Here is a 9,166-nt window from a genome sequence, read left to right as displayed (position 1 = left end):
TTTTTTGGAACAGGCTCAGTGTCCTCTTACCTTAAGCCCTAGAGCACCAAATACTGGTACCTTTGACAATGTTAATAGATGTTCTGTATAAAAAGGAGTTCCATGATTAAACAAGTTTAGAAAACACTAGTTTCTACAAAGTTAAACCAGTTTTTTTTTTTTTTTTTTTTATTACTGAGGGACTCTTCAGAGCCTTAAGTCTGCTGGGATAAATTGTGACTCTTCAAGAGCTTTTCCCAAATTTATTCAACCACTGAACTCCCTTCTTTTTTCAGGCCACACTTATTAGCACTAGTGTACTGAGGAGCCCAGCTTAAAAAATGCTCTTTATGTGGGACACCATGGACGTCATGCCGAAATTAGTGGTCATAAGCATATATGGTATTTAAATTTACAAAAGATTCAGTAAGGGCAATAAGAATGAAAGTTTCTGTTTTAAAACTGACCATTATGAACAGCAGATGGTGGTAATGTAACATGCAGATCAACTATTAAGATTCAGCAGTATTTCCAATGGTAATATTAATTCAGGGCCCATAATGTCATCTTCATTTAATTAAAGTCTATCAATATTTTAATTTTACCAGTTAAGTGAATAAAAGGCTAAAAATACATCAGTAATGTACTTTTAAATTCTTCCTAGGGAAAGCAAAAGTCAAAATAAATTTGGAAAAGTCTTTGATCTTCACAGACTATTTTAACTGGCATAAAATAGGTTTGGTTTTTCTTACCATCTGTGTATTAGACGCACATTTCCTAGTTTATGTGTACACGAAGATGTATGCAGGCTCTTTTTTTTTTTTTTTTAAACTTTAAATTTAAACAAACTTAACTCTCCAGTGTCCATGAGAATGGTGAAGTCTCATTCAACAAGCATCTAGCTGGTAGCTGCCAAATTGGTGAAGCAGCTATCGCATTGTCATCCAAGAGCTGACATTTGGGTTGAAAATAGGATGTGAATGCAAATAGCTCTGTTAGAAGGGCCAGTGGGGTGAGAGAGATCAGGTCTCTTATAGGCTGAGAGAGATCTGGGCCATTTCAATTCTTTTGAGGTCTATTAAAGACTTTTGTAAAACAGGGCAACAAAAAATGGGATATATTTTAAATTTAAATTTAACAGCAAACATTTAACACAAACATGCAATGCATGTAACTATACTACTCACAAAATAATTATAGAATTATTATAAAATTTAAGTTCTAGTGTATTACAGTTGGGATGGTTCAGACATGGGAAATACATTTAAAGTGTTGTGGGGAACATGTCAGAGCTGTCGATATGTCTCTGTGATAGAGGGAATAATTTGGCTTGGAGCTCTTGTCAAGAGTCAACATTCAAAGCCTTTCATAAAGCTGCAGCCCTGAGCAAAAGCCATTTTGGCCACTTTAGCAATAAGCTCTGATGCAGAAGATAAACCTACAGGAGCTGCAGGGAAAGGAGGCTCATTCCAGGAAGGACTTCTGGACCCACCTGGTGGATGTGATATTGCTTAAGATGGCCCATGGAGGGGCTTTATGACTTAGATTGATGGGCGTCCCCTAATATGTGAAACCACAGTTCGAACTTGCTTTACCTTTCTTTCCAGAAAGAAAGAAAGGGGACAGGAGAGCTGTGTTGTCTTGCTGTTCTCAGGTAGGGAAAGGGTCACTCTTTTTATTTGAAGATCTATCTCATCAGGTCCTACAGGATAAAATGAAAGGATCCATTTTATATCAGCCAAGTGCTTAATGCATCAGAGTCATTCAGTCAGTAACAATTAGGAAGGAATATTTACCTTAAATAATCTACAATGTGAATGTCTTCGTTCGGTCTTTGATCAATGGATAGACTGCTAACAGTGTTACGTGTTGTCTTAGGCATGAGATACAGCAGCGAACACAACAGAGTCTCTATTCTCGAGAGGGGGACATTCTGGTGGGGCTGTGGAGAGACAATGAATAAAATTATATAATGTGCTAAAGTATATTGTAGAAATATAAAGTGGAAAGAATAAAACAAGGGAAGCGGGTGGGGATGGTGGATCTGTGCCTATCTGAAAAATGCTAGTCAATAGTTCATATTATGTTTGGTATTAAAATGATAGTAAATAGTCACTCTGACAAAAACACCCAAGGTAAAAGATTGGAAGAAATTTTGGAGCAAAAACCCAGTAGCAGAGAATAATAACATTTTCCATATGTTTATATTTCCATGTCTGGGCACTGGTGCAGAGATACTAGTGTACTGTATTATTCAGTTCCTTTCTCTGGAGAGTTGGGAGCCATTTTATAGGGAAATAAGGATGACTGTGGGTGGGGAGAAATGATGCTTGGGTTTTCATCTGAAGAACTTTAACTTCGTTTCACTGCCTTAATGTCAGTGGAGACTCATAGGAAATCTCTGGCTGGTTCTTTGTCTCATCGTGTGTCTGCACTACTCTGCTGAAGAGATTTCACACTGTGATGAATGGGTGCTGTGGTATTGGAGTGGGGAGATCTCAGAAGGGAATAACTGCCCCTATCCCTGTCCTTGCAGGTAGAGGTAGAGTCTCCCTGGGTATGTTAGGAGGTAGGTATTTTCAAAGGGACATTCAATTTTCCAGGCTTCAGCTTCATTCAGTTCCTGAAAAAATGTTGTTCCTCCAGCTGTAGCTGCCACACTTAGCGTGTCTTCCTGGATCAGAGTTAGTAATGTGGAGGCCCTCAGGAAAATCCTCTACTTGGAATCTGAAAGCCTCCAGGTACCTTCATTAATGGTTTCCTTTGAGGAGTAGGTGGGTCTAATGCAGAGCTGTTTCATTAAGGGCCCCCAGTTTCTGCCTTAAGAGAAGATAACAAAGGAGGTCAGAGCAGATGCTCTGGCCCCCAATTTCAGGGAAAACAGAACCAGCACTGGATCAGAGCTATTTGTTTAGATATTGAAGGGTCTCCACTTCAGGCTGAGGGCTAAAAGTCATTGGTATAATATCTGGTACTGCTTATCATTGTATTTTACATAAATAAAACCCATTGACTCATCTCCATCTCTTGATGTCTCAAAGCCGCCATCACAGTTCCCTTAAATAACTTATACTACAGTATACACAAGAGAGAGAAATTATCCCTAACTTTAGACCCTAAGACAGTCTAACCTGTTAGTTCTCTGATCTTCACAAATGTGTCTGTCTGGGTGACAGGAATTATCCCTCGTTACAACTGAGCTAATTGAGGAAGAGGTATAATCACATTCAAAGCTAATGTGTACTTGAGAACTGAGAACGAATTTAAGATTTCCTGTATCTTAATTGAAGATTCAACCATCGAATTTTGAAAACAAACTATAATTGATTAAGGATGAGGTATTTAATTTTCTTTTGTCTTAATTTCCTATGAATATAAAATTGATCAAAGTTGATTCTGAAAGTCTCAGAAATTTGTCTTTTTATATTGTTTTCCATTAAGAATAATATAACTTTTTCTTTTGAAATACTGAAGTACTTCAACAGCATCATTTCATTTGATTTTATAGTAGTTCTATGAGGATGCTTCAAATAAAAATCCAGGTAAACTACACAGTATCTCTAGTTCAGGAGAACCCTTAATTAACACTGAAAATGCATTTTCAGATTATGTTAAGGAGAAGCATTATTTTTCTTGGTCCCATGAAAATATATTTAATTCATTGAAACCGATGAATTGCTTCAATTTTATTTCAAAGTACTTTTTCTGGAGCTGGAGTTTCAAATACAAGAGGAAATTCTACTATGTATATTAACTCTGGTTTTTTTTTTTTTTTTTTTACATACATTCTTGAAGAGTTAGGGTAAAATTATTATGACTTAATGGTCATATTTTCCAACAATAATGGTCATATTTTCCAAGTTAGAATTATAGAAGTGTAACCCACAAGAAGTAAAACTGATTTTGAGATGTAATAAAAATCCCATCAGAGAGTCTCATCATTCATTGAAGTTCTGTCAGTGTGTTTCAGCTCTTGCATATAGTTCTTTCAGGAACGGAACCAAATTAAGATTCATCCAATGGTGTGAAGTATATGTGTTTAATAGCATTTGTATCAAAGTGTGCACACAGTTGATTCTTGTTTGGTCTTTTCTACTGAAGCTAGAAAGTTAATTTTTAAATGGTCCCACTGGTGGTAGCATAACTCTGAGCATCCGATTTGCATCAACAGATAAAGATGTTTCAGTTTCTGTAAATGTTCTATGGCCTCTTGACTTCCTCATCTATAACCATGGTCTTGCACCCCTTCCATGTTAAGAGCATACACAGCATTGACAGACACATAGGATTGACAGATTGGAGCCCTGCCTCACTTTATCAAATGTGTAAAAGCAAAACTGACCCAGTGACCAAGAACGAAGTTAGTTAGTTTAGCAAGAGTCAAGTATAAACAGTTTTTATGCTTGAATAACACAAGCAGAAGTGGCTACACAATTTTCAGCACCCCGGTACAAAATGAAGATGCAAGACCCTTTGTTAAAAAAATAAGAAGTTCAAGGCAATGGCAGCAGATTATTAAACCAAGTTTAAGACCCTTCTAATCATTGAGCCCTATGTGACTGCACAGGCCCCATGCCCATCAAACTAGCCCCGGACACAGGATAGCATGGAGATTGCTATGCGGACAAGGAGGAGCAAATAGAATCTTCCCCCAGATGACAGACCTATGGCATAGTTCAGTAGCAATCAAAAGAGTGAAACTGTTTTGGTTCCAGGGGTGTAAAAATAATGAGCAAGCGTAAAGCTATCTTTTTGGAACAGATCTTTATAACCTCGTATGAAATCTCAGACATATAGATCTTGGAGACCATGTTTAAGGAGAGAAAAATATGCTTTGTCTTGTCATTGTTAACTGGCTTTCATTGTTTTTCTCATTGAGGCAATTTATCTAGCCTTCTGATGATTAACTTAGTTGATTTGGTAAAATGTTCTGGGGCGAAGGATGATGGATTTAAATCTAGGTGTTGTTTTTCATTCCCTCCATTTCCTTCCCTTCTTTTCGCTGTTACCTGAGGGCAAAATGACCTCTAGCTTTGATCTTTCCCCCATTATACAGTCTCATATTTTCAAGGTCTAAAGGAAACCTCCATTTGAATATCCAGGTGATGTCTGAAATTTGGCAAATCAAATGGAAAGTATCCTTTTTTTTCTGGTAGTTACCACCCCTGATTCTGAAGACTGATAAATGGTGTCACATGTGACTGCCTTTTCTGCCTACCACATACTCAGTGACCTGCCAGTTCTTCCTCAAGAAATCTCCCAAATTTACCTGTATTCTCCACTGTCAAGTTACAATAGGCCTTTATAATTTTACATCCGTAGTAGCTTTCTTACTGGTGGGCTACTCTACTATTTCCTCAAGCTCAAGGATAACCATTTTGTAGAATACAGCTTTTATAATGCCACTTTCTTGCTAAGGATCTTACAGCTCTAGAATTTCTTCCATCAGACAAAATTTAAATTAAGCCTCTCATTCAAGGCATTCTATCAACTGGATCCCTTCCATCTATCTCAATTGTATAAATTATTATTCCCCAGCATGACCAATCTACCTCCTCTCTCCATAGGAAATACACACACATATTCTCTTTCAGTAGAGACTCAGTTCATTTTAGATATAACCAATACCAGGGCATGTTATTTGATCATAAGGCAGAATATTTAAAAAAATTCAACCTAATAGAAATAGCATACTTTCTCTACAAGGACCACATGGCATCCTATATCTCACCCAGTATGGGACTCTCTTCCTCAACTTTCATGGCAAATAGGCCAGCCAAACTCAGTTGCTACTGCTTGATGAGGTAACATTCTCCCGCAGATGAGTCTTGTCCACCAGTCCCATTTCTGCAGGCTAGAACAGCCTAGATCACATGTTTACCTCTGAATATATCACAGCTCTTCGGACATTTAGAGAATCTTTGGTTCAGTTAAGGCAGTAGTTTTCAGACTTCAGTGTGAGGTAGAAACCACCTCAGGACTTTGTTTATATGTGGATTCCTAGGCCTGAGCAGGGGAAGTTGGATCCAGTAGGTCTCAGCTAGGATCTAAGAACTTTGGATAATTCTGCTACAAGTGGTTTATTACTTCTCTTTCTCAAGTCCCCATAGTGTGCCCAGGTTTGGATCAGGGGCTGGAGATATAAAAACAAATAGGAATATACATTTCTCCAAAGAAGATGTACAAATAGCCAATAAGTGCATGAAAAAATAAGATGTCAAATATCAAACCACAATCAAAACCTCAATGAAAGATCACATATCAAACCACAATCAAAACCTCAATGAAAGGCACTAACATGGCCGGAGTGAAAAAAAATAGATAATAAATGTTGGTGAGGTTGTGGAGAAATTGGGACCCTCGTACACTGCTGGTGGGAATGTAAAATGGTGCAGCCACTTTGCAAAAACAATCTGCCTGTTCCTCAAAATGTTAAACATAGAGTTACCATATGACCCAGCAATTCTACAACTAGGTGTACACCCGGAAGAAAACATGTGCACAGAAAAACTTGTATGCAATATTTATAGTAGCATTATTCATAATGGCCAAAAAAAATGAAACAATTCAAATGTCCATCAACTGACAAATGGATAAACAAAATGTAGTAAATCCCTACAGTGGAAAATTATAATTATAAAAAGGAATGAAGTACTGATAGAACATGGGTGAACCTTGAAAAGATTATGCTAAATAAAAGACCACAAAAGACCACATATTGTATAATTCAGTTTATTTGAAATATCCAGAATAGGCAAATCCGCAGAGACAGAAATCATAGATTAATGGTTGCCAGGAATTGTGGGACTTGGGGATGGGGAATGACTGCTAATGGATAAGAGATTTCTTTGGGAATATTAATTTTCTAGGACTGCCATAACAAAATACCACAGACTGGGTGGCTTAAACAATAGAAATGTATTTTCTCACAGTTCTGGAGGCTGGACGTCCAATATCAAGGTGCCGGCAGGGTTGGTTTCCTTTGAGGCCTGTCTCCTTGGCTTGTAAACGGCCACCTCCTTGCTGTGTCTTCACATGGGCCTTTCCTCTGTGTGATCGTGCGCATGCCCCTGGTATCTCTTTGCTCTCTTCATATAATGACACCCATCATATTGGATTAGAACCCCACCCTAATGGCCTCAATTTATCTTAATTATCTTATTAAAATGCTTATCTCCAAATAACTAGTTATATTCTGAGGTACTGGGAGTTGGGACTTCAACATATGAACTGGAGTGAGTGGGGCACAATTTAGCCTCTAATATATTGCTGAAAATGTTCTAAAACTAGTGGTAATGGTTTCAAACTTCTGGGAGTATACTAAAAACCACTGAATTGTACACCTTAAAAAAGAGAATTTCATGGTATGTGAAGTATACCTCAGTAAAGCTGTTAGGAAGAAAAAATAAAACCAGATGGGACATGGCTCTTACCTTCAAAGAGTTTACAGACTGGTCAGGCCAACAGAGGTGTAAATAGGCACGTTCAACTCTGGGCGGGGTGTGCTAGCTGGGGTGCACTTAACCTCTTTTTATAGAATGGAGACGGTGTTGTAGAAGAGAGTGTAGGAACCAAGGCTACAGGATGAAAGTAGATCTTGCAGAGAAGGGGTAGAGAAAGGATGTCCCAGGCAGGGGAAATAGTGAGTTGAAGGCACAGAGGTGTGAAACCCTGGCATATACAGGAACCGTATGATATAGTTATCATGTCCCTTCTTATTACCATCTTCTCTCGATTAACATTATCCACATTTTAACCACTGCATAGAGGTTTACATTAATCATGAAGTGGAAGAGGCCTCAGCTTTAAGGTCAGACCCTTCTGCATTTATGTCTCAATCTTTTCATTTAATTTTGGACAATTATCTAAAGTATCAATTTCAGTTTTTTCACCTGTAAAATGGGAAAAATGATGAACTATTTCATACAGTTATAGGTATTAAATAAATGGCACAGGAAATATTCCTAGCATGCTTTCATAAGTTATTGCTCAAACTATGTAAGCTTTGTCCCTCTCGTTTCTCTATTCTGTGGGTAACCTGATTTTAAGGCCCCTGAAAATCTAAATCATCCTTCCTTGGGTTAACTTTGGTGACATTATTCCCTTTGAAATGAGGTTCCCAGGCTCGAACACGAGGGGCCTCATGGGACTGAGTATATTCATACTAAAACCTTTCAGGCATTTCCAAATCAGCTTGGAATCTCAGGAGCTCTGTTAGCAGTCATGTCATATTGTGGTCTCACTGAATTTTAAGGGGCATCTAGGGTCCTCCTCATACACTACCTTCAGAGTTTTATAGATGAGCCATTCTACTCTTAAGCCAGGCTTCACTTATCGTAGATATGAGGATTTTATTTTCCCAGCTGTAAATATAGAAATTAGGATTATTCTTACAAAATTTAACTTGGCTGATTTCTACCTCACATTTCAGCTTCTTCGTTTGCTTTGAAAAATCGACTCTACCTTTGTCTTTTGATTATGTTGTCTAGCTTTGCATCTACAAACTTGGTAAATATGTCTTTCCGAACCTTCATCCAAGTCATTAATAAAATGTTGGTGAATATATTATTAGGAGTGGATTCCAGTGGCATTACAAGAGGGAGCACCGGCAAAGTGGCCTGAGACCCAGGACTCTAGCATGTTTGGTCCACTTGTTCAACCAGCCATGAATCCACGTGAGAGATGCGATCTCTCCCACATTAAAAGGATATCATAAGACTCTTCTCATTGACATCTGTTAGCATGACTTGATCAGATGGGCTGGAATCATGATACACCATGACTAATTGCTTCTCTCTGATCTACCAATCAAATAACCCTCTCACAAAAAGAAATTAGGTTAATTTAGTATGGCTTATTCTCCATAGCCTATATGCGCCCGGGCTGGCCTCTGCCTCATGTTCTAAATGCTCACAAGCCATCTGTTTAATCCTCAGTTCTTTAGCTTTGCCAGAGATTCATGGCAGTTATATTGCTCTACAATTTCCGAAAGAGACTTTTCATGAAAATTGGAACATGTGCTTTTTGGGGGAGTAGGCAGGAGGGCACCTCCCCCTTTTTTCCTGATTATTCATATCGTCAACCTTGGTGCAAAGAATATGTCTTCAGGTTGCAGCTCATTTGGGTCTGACTTTGTAAACTCAGAAGGCAGGATCCCGTTCTGGTGAGGTGCCCAGGATTCAGAAGT

At 38.2% G+C, this 9,166-nt stretch overlaps 1 protein-coding gene and 1 long non-coding RNA gene across 2 annotated transcripts in view; both read left to right on the top strand.

Annotated features, from left to right (window-relative positions):
* The window catches only part of LOC111738972, a 17,800-nt gene extending 8,636 nt beyond the window's left edge, over nucleotides 1–9,164 (top strand). The window contains exons 2-3 of the long non-coding RNA XR_002780053.1: nucleotides 6,776–6,780; nucleotides 8,552–9,164. This is a non-coding gene — a long non-coding RNA (uncharacterized LOC111738972). The remainder of the gene's footprint in view (nucleotides 1–6,775; nucleotides 6,781–8,551) is intronic.
* The window catches only part of NEK11 (NIMA related kinase 11), a 225,262-nt gene that overhangs the window by 18,745 nt on the left and 197,351 nt on the right, over nucleotides 1–9,166 (top strand). The gene's annotated exons all lie outside the window — the stretch shown is intronic.

Source organism: Pteropus vampyrus, unplaced genomic scaffold (assembly GCF_000151845.1).
Source record: "Pteropus vampyrus isolate Shadow unplaced genomic scaffold, Pvam_2.0 Scaffold1, whole genome shotgun sequence".
Classification (NCBI taxonomy): Eukaryota; Metazoa; Chordata; class Mammalia; order Chiroptera; family Pteropodidae; genus Pteropus; species Pteropus vampyrus.
Note: the sequence above shows the minus strand (reverse complement) of the source record. Positions and strands in the feature narration are given on the sequence as shown.